The 13589-nt window shown below is 49.9% G+C and overlaps 1 long non-coding RNA gene across 1 annotated transcript; it reads left to right on the forward strand.

Moving 5' to 3' along the window:
- The first annotated feature begins 41 nt into the window (after positions 1-41).
- On the forward strand, positions 42-9604 carry LOC125159031 (uncharacterized). The gene is made up of 3 exons (XR_007149660.1): positions 42-65; positions 267-410; positions 8786-9604. It is a non-coding gene; the product is annotated as an uncharacterized LOC125159031 (long non-coding RNA).
- The last annotated feature ends 3985 nt before the right edge of the window (positions 9605-13589 follow it).

The following is a 13589-nucleotide window of genomic DNA, read 5'->3' on the forward strand; positions in this document are numbered from 1 at the left end:
ATAAAACCTTTGTGCGTTTGAAACTCGCTCTCTCTCCCTGGTATCTCACCGCTGCGTCGGTGCAGGTAGGGGATTGAGCTCGAGCTAGCTCGAATAAAGGCTCTTTTGCTTTTGCATCAGACTCGGCAGCCTTTGGGGATCGCGAATTCTGGGCATAACAGGTACAGGTCACTGCCTGGCGTTGCTACTGCGACCTGATCATCCTCTGTGTTTCTTGTAAGGCGGGTCTGGCCACACGTTCTCTCAGTTTCTGCTCACCTCCTTAGGTTGCCCTCTGTGCTGTAAGGGAGCCGACCGGATGTGCGATCCTTGGGGACGCTTTTGTCTTTCATTCACCGCCTGCTGACCTCCACTGTTTCCAACGGGAAGTCAGCCGTCAGTCTTCAGGCTGTCCGTGTGCCATCGCTAAGGTTGGTGTGCGGGCTCCTCTGCTTTCCACATGCTCTCTGCGTCTTTGGCTTTCATCCCTGATTGCGGTCTGGGGGGGGGATCTCCGGACATTCGTCCCTCTTGGAACGCACTGAGCTGCCTGAGCATGTAGACTGGTTTCTTTTTGAATCAAATGTGCGATTTGCCATTATTTCTTTGAATTTCTGTCTCCTCCTTTTTACCTCTCCTCTTCTCCTGGGACTCCCATTACGCAATGTGGGTGCACTTCGCGAAGTCCTGCATTTCTCTACGGCCACATTCATTGTTCTTCCTTCTTTTTCCTCTCTGGCCCTCAGATTGCATCATTTTCTATTGCTTGATCTCCAAGTCTGCTTACGTTCTCTTTTTCTTTTTTTTAATTTATTTTTGAGAAAGAGAGTGTGTGAGTGGGTGAGGGACAGAAAGAAAGGGAGAAGACACAGAATCTGAAACAGGCTCCGGGCTCTGAGCTGTCAGCACTGAGCCCAACACGGGGCTCGAACTCGTGAACCCTGGGATCATGACCTGAGCTGAAGTCAGACACTCAAGCGACTAAGCCACCCAGGTGCCCCTCTGCTTACTTTTTCTTACGCCAGCTCAAATCTGCTGTTCCACCTGTCCAGTGAATTCATTTCGGTCACAATGTTTTTCAGTTCCAGAATTTCTGCCTGGTTTTTTTTTTTTATCATTTCTTTATGAGTGTTATGGATTTGATGAGATATTGATGTCATACCTTCCTTAAATTCTATAATATGGTTTCCCTTAGTACTTTGAACATATTTTTTTTAACGTTTATTTACTTTAGAGAGAGAGAGTGTGTATGAGCGAGTGCAAGTGGGGGAGGGGCAGAGAGAGAGGGAGACACAGAATCCCAAGCAGGCTCCAGGCTCTGAGCCGTCGGCATAGAGCCTGACACGGGGCTCAAACTCACAAACCGTGAGATCATGAGCTGAAGTCGGACGCTTAACCGACTGAGTCACCCAGGTGCCCCTAAACATATTCTTAATCACTTTGGAGAGTTTCCCTGATAAGTCCAACATCTGGACCCTCTCAAAGCCTGTCTTTTCCCCCCAAATATGACTCACATTTTCCTGTGTGTTGGCAGGTTTCATAATCTTTTGTTGGAAGCTAGACATTTTCGGCAATGTGCGATAGTAATTCTGTGCATGACCCTCCACACTTGGTGCCTATTGGTTGGCGACCTTGGTTGGACTGGCTCATTGAGACCTGTCTCCCCTCCCCCCAGCAGTGTGCAGCCCTCTGATGTCACCATTCAGGGGTACCATTCAGGAGGGCACTGACTCCCCTCCCCCCAATGATTCTTAATATGATAAACAAAGTACCATAACAGGGCATCTCACAACTTACAACAGATGGATTTAAAGGTCAGATAATAATACCAAAATGCTAAGGAGTCTGGGTGGCTCAGTCAGGTAAACGTCTGACTTCAGCTCAGGTCATGATCTCGCGGTTCATGAGTTCGAGCTCTGTGCTGGGCTCTGTGCTGACAGCTCAGCTTTGGATTCTGTGTCTCCCTCTCTCTCTGCCCCTCCCCCACACTTGCACTCTGTCTTGGTCTCTCTCAAAAATAAACATTAAAAAAATAATAATAACAAAATGCTAAACAAACATGCAAGTTTTTTTTCTTACTTTTCCAAATGTTTACTTTCATTTTTGAAACATTAGAAAATGCTTATTTTCTACATAATTATTTAACATTTTTCATTCGTAACCCTCCAAAACCCTCAAAGCTAAGGTTAAAACAGAGATACACTCATGCCTTTCTGGCCACTATAAAATTGGCTCAGTTCTTATTTAGCCATAAATATCTCCTTGAAATCAGGCCATCACTCCTTCCCCTTTCCAGTTACTATGATTTTGATGTAGACCAGGTATATACCAGAAAACATATCTGCTATTTCTTTTCATGCTCTGATGAGACCCTTGGAAAAATTTAATTGGAACCTTTTGTTACTTACTTGTGAAACATCTGGCGGGAAAAGAAAAGCCAAAGAAATACTTGGACGCGATCATGTTTAGAAAAGAGAAGTGGGACAAAGTTCAGCTATTAGGAAAGAGAACTGAGTTATAGTCTTAGGAGCCAGTAAGTCCTGGGGTCCCAAGGATAAGCTTTCGAGTCCTCCCTGGATGACAAATATCGGAAGTCATCAAGGCATAGTAAAGAAAATCACGGGGTTGATGCACCTTTCACTCTGCTCGTGTGAGCATTTCTGTCTCGGAGCCTTGGTTCTTTCACCAATAAAAACAGGTTAAGGCTTACCTCCCCGATAACTCTCCAGGAAGCATTTCTCAGATCCTCTGCAGTGTGTTAATAGATCAGAGTGGGGAAGAGCTCTGTTGTCAGTATGTTTAGGAAATGCGGGTCAGAGGGGTGTCCTCATAATAGCCTGCCTTGGAACCTCAGACATCATGGTGTCATAAACCTGCAAAGATGTGATGACACACAGTATTGCCCCAGCTGAATTCAACGTGAAAGGCTTTTTAAAATATTTTTAACGTGTATTTATTTTTGAGAGACAGACAGAGAGCATGAGCAGGGGAGGGGCAGAGAGAGGGGGACACACAGAATCCGAAGCGGGCTCCAGGCTCTGAGCTGTCAGCACAGAGCCCAACGCAGGGCTCGAACCCACGAACTGTGAGATCATGACCTGAGCAGAAGTTGGACGCTCAATCGACTGAGCCCCCCAGGCACCCCTGCAAACATGGAAGCCTTTTTAAAAGGATCAGCTGGTAAGACCAATACTTTAAGACGGACTCAGAGATTTTGTGAGGCTCAAATGACATAATAATATGAAAAACAGGTAGGATTTGGCCATGCTCTTGAAAGAACCAAGGAAAGGTTGGGATGGGGGGAGAATGAGGGGAGGGGGTAGGGGAGGGGCTGGGGGTGGGGGTTGGGGAGGCAGCAGGATGAAGCCAGCACAGAAACAGGGACTCAGGGAACATCTAAAGGACCAGAGAGGACCATGAGGCAATGAAGGTGGACGGAGGGAGATGGTGAGGGGCCTCCGGCACCACTGTGGGGGACAGGGATTTTCTTGCATAAGTGGCAGAGAGCCACTACAAGGTCCTGAAGTCAAAGCCACCACCGGCAGAGGCCAGGCACACCTCAGAGACGTGTAGAGTCCCTTCCAGAACACTGCAATAAAGTGAATGTTGCAATAAAGTGAGTCACAAGAATTTTTTGGTTTCCCAGGGCATATAAAAGTCACGTTCACACCGCACTGTGGTCTATCAATCACGCAACAGCATGGTGTCTAAGAAAAACAACGCGCCGACCTTAATTTAAAAATACTTTATTGCTAAAAAATGCTAACCGTCATCTGAGCTTTCAGTGAGTCACAATTACTGAACACAGATCACCATAACCAATATAAGAATGATGTCAAGAGAACGTTGGAAATATGGCGAGAGTTACCGAAATGAAACACAGACACACAAAGCGAGCAGACGCTGCTGGAAAATGCAGCCCGCGGACCTGCCTGACGCAGCGTGGCCGCAACGCTTCAGTTCGTAAGAAATGCGAGAGAGCGAGGTGTGCCCGTCGAGCTGGTGGGGGGTTTGCTGGGGCCACAGGCTGTTGCACGGACTCGGGGCCAACAGGCCGGGCAGCGGGCAGGAGGCCCAGCCGGGAAACAGCGTCGTGATGAGCGCACGTAAGTGTGGTGGCGGCAGCGAGAACAGAGGCAGAACCGAACGAGGAAAGAGCCCGCGTGGCTACCGTCACCTCTCGGAAAATGCGCGTTGGGGAATCCGTTCAGTTCATTCGACCCAGATGCGTCTCGTGCCGAGCTCCGTGCTCAGCATTTGGGACACGGGGATAACGGAGACGCTCCTGCTAATGTGGCTATTGAGTCAGAGGAGACGACTCTGACCAAGTGCACACGTGTGAGGCACGCTGCCGAAGGCCCAGTGAGAGCAGACTCCTCGAAGGGGTATCGGCAGGTGTTTTCCCGCTGAACAACGTCCTTCCGTGAGCTAGGCAGGGCGACTGCGCAATCACTTTCTAATGCCTCGTCTTATCAGGCATCTCCAGTCCTGTCCCAAGAGCGTAAGGTAGTGTCTGACCAGAAAGAGGTCTTCTGGTCTTTTTGTCTCCATCTGCTTTCCCCCTGGTTGCGCCAGACCCCTGCGGAAGAGACCCCCCCCACCAGCGCCCTCTAACTCTCCCCAGCCGGACGTGAGCACAGAGCCCGGCGTTTGGCACAGGGAAGGATCCGAGGGACTCCTTCTTCTCGTCTTCTCCTCGTCACCCCTGTGCCAAAGGCCAGTGCCCCTCCGTTCAAGCTACCTCTTGGGTGATAGACTTGCGTGTAATCTGAAGTCCGGACAGCAGAAGAAATTTCCTTCCGTGTACAATCCTGGCTTCTGTAGAGGGCGGACCCTGTCGGTAGAAAACCCTTCCGTTCTATGCAGCGCGCTGGTGGGGTTGGAAGTACCAAGGTGGACCCAGGGCTGGGTGTGACAGCAGGGGAGGGAAGGAGCCAAGTGGTCCTGCCTAGAAGAAGGGGAAGAAAGCAAGTTTCCCAACGGGGTGGAGCATTCTGGAAAAGCAGCTGGAGCCAGAGGGAGAAGAGAAGTCCCCTGAGACCCATGAAGTCTGGGGAGGACTTTGGGCTTCCCAGGGGCATGAAGGGGGACGTCGAGCCACCTGTTGCACATCTCAAAGAGCGGGATGCCTCTGATATTTAGGTTACAAGAGCATTCCTCTCTTAAAGTCACCAGAAATTTACGTCAAACTTTCTTCCCCTTTAAAAAAAAAAAATGTTGGGGCGCCTGGGTGGCGCAGTCGGTTAAGCGTCCGACTTCAGCCAGGTCACGATCTCGCGAGATCTCGCGTGATCTCGCGTGAGTTCGAGCCCCACGTCAGGCTCTGGGCTGATGGCTCGGAGCCTGGAGCCAGTTTCCGATTCTGTGTCTCCCTCTCTCTCTGCCCCTCCCCCGTTCATGCTCTGTCTCTCTCTGTCCCAAAAAGAAATAAACGTTGAAAAAAAAAAAATTTTTTTTTTTTAAATGTTTATATATTCCTGAGACAGAGACCATGAGCGAGGGAGGGGCAAGGGGGGGTGGGGGACAGAGGATCTGAAGCAGGCTCCTCACTGACAGCAGCGAGCCCCATGGGGGCTTAAACTCTTCGCAGCCCTCAGCACCCCGCCCACGGGACCACTCGCCTGTGCCCCCCTGCCCCTCGGCCTGCCTTCCTCGTCAAAAGAGGGGACCTTTGCAAGCCAAAAGCCAGTCATTCTGGAGGCATTGCAATCATTCCAACACTTTGGGCACAGAAAATGAGCTCGTTCCAGGAAATCCTCCAAGATACCGGGTAAATGCGCCCAGGAGGGAATCAGGACAAATGCACGTTTGCCCAGACCGGCAGCTTTTCCAGCGTCGTCCATCCGATGGGGAAAGACAGGGTGTGTCCTTTCACAAACAAGGAAACAGAAGTGCAGAGAGGTTGTGGGAAATTCCCAAGTTCGCATCAGAGCTGGAACTGAAACCCCCCACAGAATGCAGGGAGAGAGGCGGAGGGGAGAACGGAGAGAAGACAGAAAGTATGCCCCCGGCGTAAGCTCACGGCGACCACAGGTCCTACACCGCTTCTATTCACACATCATTTCGTTCCGGCTTTGCCCTTACAAGGGCTTGGAAGATAATTCTAGGTTCTGGGGCCAGTCTGTGATTTCAGACACAGGCTGCGGAGTCAGACATTCTCAGTTCAGGTCCCAGAACCAACCCCTCACGGGCTGTGTGACTGTCGGGCCGAGTCACGACCTCTCTGTGACTCAGTCTCCCCACCTGTAGTATGAGGAAATCGTAATGCCCATCTCGCGTGGTTCCGGTGATGCATGAGAAGATGCGTGAAACCCGGTAGATACTGCTGCTTACCCTTTTGCAAACACTGCCTTCTGGAGGGGCACGACCGAGCAGTTTTCTGTTTGCCAGACTTGCGAGTTTCGAGTTCAAGGGAAACTTCATTTGGCTCATGGGAAAACGAAGACCCAGCCAGGGGAAGATAAGTGTCTAAGGTCACAGCTAGTGTTGTCAGAGCAGGCGCCAAGACCCAAAACTCGTCATTTCTTCCATTAGACTATAAAGGTTCCAGCTAAGATGCTGAAAGCTGAAGCGTGTCCTCGATACAAAATTCACAAATAGTAATGGCAGCGACGCTGAGTACCAGGGCTCTATGCCCTCGAAGCACGAAGAAAAAATGCAGCACGAAGAAAAAATCCCGCAGGAAGTTCATGCTCTACAAAGGGATCATCGTCCTGGCTCTTGGGGTGATATCTGTGGCTCAGTGGGGAGACCTGAACTTCTCGAAAGCATAAAGCCAGTGCCAGGCTATAGCGTGGCTCGAACCCCAAGACGCTCAGACCCCAAGTCCAGGGCTCCCTGAATCCTCCAACCGTTAGAGCCCCAAGCTACAGGCACGGCCCTCCTTGAGTTCCTGAGGCTCACCTTCAAATACCCACCCAAGGATTACTGGCAACTCCACGCCCCGGTGACTTCAGCCAGGACAGGGATCTTCTGTTTATCAGCATCTGACAAATACCCTGAGAATATCCGGGAAGCCCTTTTATCCGCAGCTGTTGAGACAGGAAACCACGGTAATGATTCCGGAAGGCAGTTTTGCATTATGATATCAAACGCCTCAAAATTAAGTGCCTGTATCTCTCAATTCCACTTCAACCATATGAAACCAAGGAGATGTGTCTTTTAATAGAAAAAACAATTTGCAAAAAAACACAACCCAAATATCCAATACTAATGGGTTGTTTCAGTAAATTATGGAGCATTTATGTTTTGGAAAGTTATGCAGCTATTAAAAATCATGATATAAGAACATTATTGGGGCATCCAGGTGGCTCAGCTGGTTAAGTGACCGAGTTCAGCTCAGGTCATGATCTCGCAATTTGTGAGTTCAGGCCCCACGTCGGGCTCTATGCTGACAGCTCAAAGCCTGGAGCCTGTTTCAGATTCTGTGTCTCCCTCTCCTCTTTGGGCTCTCTCTCTCTCTCTCTCTCTCAAAAATAAATAAACATTAAAAAAAATTTTTTAAAGAACATTATTTAATGATCTTGGGACTTTTCACCATATATTAAATGAAAACAGGATTGCAAAATAGTTTATAATGTAAGACGTCTATTTTGTAAAAATGTGTATCCTAGGGAAAAACCTATATAGTTTATAAATTTGTGTGTATCATGTGTGTGTACATTTAGATGTGTAACATGCATGTGTGTTATATAATATAATATCTAATATTATATGGAATCATATGCATGTATAATCTATAAGTATATAATCTATATACATTTAGGATCCTGATACATGTAGCTGGTGGGGAGGGGACATCAGGCGTTCTGTATGAGCCTGCATTTTGTTGTAATCATAAACAAAGAAAATACTCTGAGAGCACTGGCCCGGTGCTAGTCCACACTTACCTAAACGGAAGCTCTGATCTGTATCACAGCGGCAGGAATCACAGACAGAATGTTTCAGGGGGGTGGAGACATTAGGACCGAGAATGGGAGCCAGTTTTCCACCCAAATTCCTCCAAGCACCTCACTCAGCGGATGTCGGTGGCTTTAATAGAATCAGGTGGGACAGTTTCATGCACTCCTTGGTCACTGTCGTGGGGAAGAAGAGCTTTTGAGGACAAGGTCTTTCCTGACCTTTCTTGGGGGGACTTTGAGTCCATCGTGGGGCAATTGTGCCCTCGTGTGGCTGGTCTTGAGTACAGCTTTCTGTCTGTACCGATGACACCAGGGTGAGACGGTCTATGGGCTTGGGACAGGAGACCCAGTTTACAAATGTTCCCAAAGGGAGATGTTGAGCAGGGCTTCTAGGAATTATAATGCATCTTCCCTCCAAATGACGAACACTGACATTGAGAGCCAGCCACATGTCAAAAGCCTCGTGAGCCATTATCCACTCCAACAGTCTTGTGGTAACACGTTTCCTATTAGATTCCAAGAGTGTCCGAATATTTGAGGTCCCCAGCACAATGCTTTTCCGGCTTTGATGTTTCCTCGACTTGGATGTCCTTACTCAAGATGCACCTTCTCTGTGCATTATCTACCCATTCATCAAGACTGACCCCAAGGCCACCTCCCCGACAGCATCTGCAGACTGCATTAAGCCAGGTCCCCACCTTGGGCTCTCATGGAACTTTGTATTTTCTCTACAGTCCCTAATGTACGCAAGTTTTCTTAGCAACGAGCGATTTGGACGAGTGTGAGCCCCATGGGGACAGCGGTCTTTGTTTCCGTGGCACGTCCTTAGCACAGTGCCTGACAGAGCAGGTGCTCAGAATACACATTACATCAGTGAGCGGCTCCGTAATATTCTTCCTTTCCAGCTCTCTTGGGACCAGACATGGCCCGGTCCTGTACCAGCATCTTGCCCCAGTTGTGGACAGAAATGTTAGTCCCTGAAAATACCCAGCTGCTGAGTAAACACTGAGAGTGTCTGCACGGGGACTCGACAACTTCCCATCTGCTGACAGCCTTTGAACACCTGCCCACTCGGGGCTCACGTGGACGCTTCAGCATTAGGCAAGCCTCAGTTTCCCCACACCGTGGGGGAAGGATGCTGTCTTCTTCCTCTCGTATTCAGAGCGCCCTCTGAACCCAGGGCGGGCAGAAAACCCTCTCCGGCTTGTCCCAGGCGAACTGCTGTTCTTCTACTTCCGTCCCCAGCTTCTGGAGTGACGGTCCTACGCGCGGCTGCCTTCTGAGCTCCCCGGGCTCACGCGCCCCCTCCACCCGTGCCCGCACACCGAGGCTCACTCCCTCCCCCCCGGGTCTGGGAGCAGAAGGTGACCGGGTTTTGTCTGATAAGCGGATTCCTCTGTTCCCGTAAGCTGGGTGGGTGCCTCGGGGCAGGGATCGTGACCCCATCCGGTCTGAAAGCCGCGCAGAGCCCTCGATGGGTGTCGGCCGCTGCTGTCCTGGTCCGACCCCAGGCTTGTGAACCAACGTCACAGCACAGCCTACTGCCAGAGCTGTTCCCTTGACCGGACATTCGTGCAGACGGTGGTTACGGGCCCCGCCACGACAGTGCCAGAACAGACCCCCGAAGCACCTGCTCCCCAACCCCAGCCCCCATGCATTTGGCATCCGAGGAAGAATCACTGCGGAACACGCAGAAATCTCTCTCTGCTCAGTGTGGCACTCAAATAAACTATTTGGTTTTTGCTGGGGAAAAAACACTGTTTTTCATAAACACCCATATTCACTTGATAAAACTCTTTCAATGCCTGCCATGCGTCAGATCCAGAAGTCTCCTGTGGCCTTGAAATGGGCTTCCGGTGAGGCTCTGGAAATCCTCGGGAAACTATCCCAGTTGGTGTATAACAGAAGAACCCCTTGCAGTCTCTGACCCCACTCAGCCATTGCTGGGACCATCCTCCTTGGGGGTCAACAGACGTCAAGATAATAAAAGCCCAAGCCCTTTGGATCACCAACCCTATTGGTAGTATTTCTCTAGGAAGAATACAAAATCATAAAGTCCAAGTACAAGGGTGTATATCACACAGATGCTAAAAAATAGCCCAAAGATAAAATACAATAATCTAGATGTAAATCCATAGAGATTATAATATAGATCTCCCGTGAAATATTATCCTGCCCTTTAAAACAATGGGTGTCTACATGTATTTACATAAAGAGATGGCCAGGTGTCCTGGATGGAAAGCCATCCCCCCCCCCCAAAAAAAAAAACACGTTTACCTGGTTTCTATGAGTGTGACATTGTTTACATATAGGGTCTCTGGAGATGTAATCAAGTTAAAGTGAGGTCATACGGGATCAGGGAGGGTCCTAATCCAATGACTTGTGTCCCTATAAGAAAAGGGAAATTCAGCTACGAACACACAGGGAATGCGCCATGCGAGGAGGGAGACAGAGTTCTCCGTGCAGGGACACAGAGGATTGTCAGAAACCTCTAGAAGCTGAGACAGAGGAGTGAAGCATGCCCGCCTCCGAGCCTCCAGGACGAACCCGCCCTTTAAGACCTTGATCTCAGACCTGCAGCCTCAGCCGTGTGAGAGCGAACTCCCCTGGTCGTTCCCTGGCTGGCAGTACTTTGTTTCACTGGGATGTGATCCCTGTAAAATGTTATGCAAATTGATACCCATGTATGGAAGCCCAGAAGGATGCCTGGGCAAATGTCTGGCAAATCCATCTTGGTGATAGTCTCTGGGTAGTGGAATCCGGAATGGTTTCTCCTTAGTGCCTTTGTTTCATGCCACTTAAAATTTTTTGCAACACTTCTTTTTCGAAAACAATAAAGCTGTGTTCGTAAGACAAATATGGAAACTTACCTACTAGCTTGGGCTGCTATCACAAAGTAGTGTGGCTCAAGCAACTGAAATTAATTTCTCATAGTTCTCGCGCCTGGGAAGTTCAAGATCAAGATGCAGACGGGTTTGGTTCCTGGTGAGAGCCCTCCTCCCGACTTGGAGACGGCCGTCCCCTTGCTATGTCCTCACGTGGCAGGGAGGGGAACCTCTGGTGTCTCTTCTTCTAAGGACACTAATCCTATGTTGGAGCTCCACCCTCGTGGCCTCGTGCATAGCTAATTATCTCCGCAAGACCCCACCTCCGAGTCCCATCACACTGGGGTTAGGGCTTCAGCATATGGATTTTGAGGGGACATAAACACTCAGTCTGTGACAACCTATGTGTCCAGCAGTGGGTGGCCGGAAGGCACGGAGATAATCTGGTGCTTCTCCGATGCAGGAAAGAAATCCTACAGTTTATGCCATCCGTATTCTTCAAGCTACGACAGCTGTCTGCAGAAGACAGAGCAGCAAGGAGTAGGTGAGCTGAAGGGCTCTGCAGGTAAATGGAGCTGGGTTCCAATCCCAGCGCACTGTGAACATAAGCCACTTCCGTCTCAAAGCCTCAGTACCCTCCTCTGCAAAATTACGAGATAAACATCGGTCTCCCAAGGATGTCATAGCAGTCCAGTAAGTCAATACCGAGAAGACTTTGCCGCGGTCATGGGCAGAGAATAAAGTTCTGGGAAGGAACATTTAAAGACACATTATTTATTTATAGTTCTTAGAGGGATCAGCCCTAAGCAAAACTTCTGCATCTGGGTGTGACAATGCTTCTGGGTCCCTGACTCTGTTTTCTTGCTTCTGGGTCCCTGACTCTGTTTTCTCACTTCTGCCCTGCTTTGTCGGGGGAGGGGGGAGGGGGGGAAGGGGGTTGTGTAGATATATATATACACATACATGTATCCATGTATGTGTGTGTATATATATATATATATATATATATATATTTCTATGTATATATATGTCTGTGTGTATATATGCATACATTTGCTAAATATATACATATATATGCATGTGTGTATATATATGTGTATATGCTAAATCTGACTTGTGAGTTTAGTGACTTTGCTGATGGTGTTCAGATGCCAAGAGAAGAGGCAGATGACATCAACACAAGCTGCCGCCATCTTGCTCAGACTTCCTATCACTCTTCCACACCCAACCCGACAGATAGCCCATCTGGACCCCCCACGTAGGCTGGTGGACACGCCGGGTGCCATTGTTTTATTCATGGTGAGCAGCCGTCCAGCCGGTCCACAAACCCAAGCCACCTTGGAATTCAACATTTAATGACACCTTACACCTGACACTGAGAACCACCGACCCCTTGTGACTTGGGGACACAGAGAACTCTAGAGTTCGTAGTGAATCCTCTCAGTAGGTTTTGACTTTTCCAGACTTCCAGATTGGAAGAGTGTTAAGATTTAGGTATAAAGACATTTCGAAATAATTCCTTTAGATGGTTCCTCAGTGTGTGATCTCCAAATGCAATCATTCTAGAACATTCCACAGAAGGTTAGACTCGTGCCTTGTAACTCACGGGTGCTGCGTCCCTTTGGCACAGCGTAAGGTCCACTCGTGGGAGAGGACACCTCCCTTGAGGCTGCTAGCTTCCCTTTGTGTGTCTCCTACATCTTGAGACTTCCCAGATGAGGGCTATCTAGCCTCATTTCCTCACCCCACCCCCGCGGGAGACAGACAACCGGTTCCCACCGTCCTCGGCCCCTATCTGACCTCAAGAGCTGGTTGGTGCATGAAGCAGGAGTAGGGAGCAGGGCTGAACTAAACTCCCAGCCTCTTGGCAACAGCATGTCTGAAATTCTGGCACAGTCTGGACTCAGCGACTCCTACCAGACCTTATACAACCATGCCCACTATTTGCCTCTCACACCTTGTCCAGAAACTCCAGCTTCCCCAACATGCACCTGCCCCGTAAGTTCTGTCCAGGATCATGGCCCCATCGCCCGTCGCAGGATAAGGTGGAAATGACCTCCTGCCCAAGTCTGCCTGGCAAGTGTCTCCACCCCTTCTGTTCTTGGGCCTTTCCTGGTGGCCTTGCCAACCCCAGTGGAAAGGGCTCTGCGTTCAGGACAGCTGCTCGGGGGGAGGAATCTAGAGCAGCTGCACGGGACTGGCCCTGATGGGGTGTGACTCGAGCCAGCCAGAGCCCTTGATCTGCAACGCTTTTCTAAACGACACGACCGACCTACCCCGAGGACGGGCCCTCCAAGGAAGAGTTCCAGTTTGCCACGTGGTGCCCGTCTCTCCACGCTTACTGTGGCGAGACCTTGAACTTCATCTCAACCTACCTCCACCGGGTGGTCCTGGGTCCCCACTGTCTCTCAAGTAGGGGCTGGCACTTCTGCCCACCTCTGTCCCGTTAGGCCTGCGTCAGCCAGCAAGGCTTGCTAGGGGTCTCGGAGCAGAGGCCCCGCCATCCCCCGGCCTGCTGCCGTGCCTTTCCGGATGCCACCCCGGCTTCTTTGCATTCGTGGAAAGTGAAAAACTGGGCGAGGGAGTTGGCTAAAATCTCCTGCCTGTGGACGCCTCCTGGCAACGTTCGACCAAACCAGTGCCGGTTCCTCGTGCTGAAATCTGCTATTTTCCCCGTGTCGCGGAAGAATCCCGACTTCTGCGACTCGATTGGGAGTCTGCTGGCTCGCTCTCCACCCGCGGGAAAGAACCTGATTCCACCGCACGCTTGCCGTGTGTTTTGAACAGGTTTTTGCTCTTCTCTGTGCCTCGCTTTTCTCGTCTATAAAATGGGGATGGTGATACCACCAGCTTTGTTCCCTTGCCGCAGCAAATATGTGAGCGC

Source organism: Prionailurus viverrinus, unplaced genomic scaffold (assembly GCF_022837055.1).
Source record: "Prionailurus viverrinus isolate Anna unplaced genomic scaffold, UM_Priviv_1.0 scaffold_40, whole genome shotgun sequence".
Classification (NCBI taxonomy): domain Eukaryota; kingdom Metazoa; phylum Chordata; class Mammalia; order Carnivora; family Felidae; genus Prionailurus; species Prionailurus viverrinus.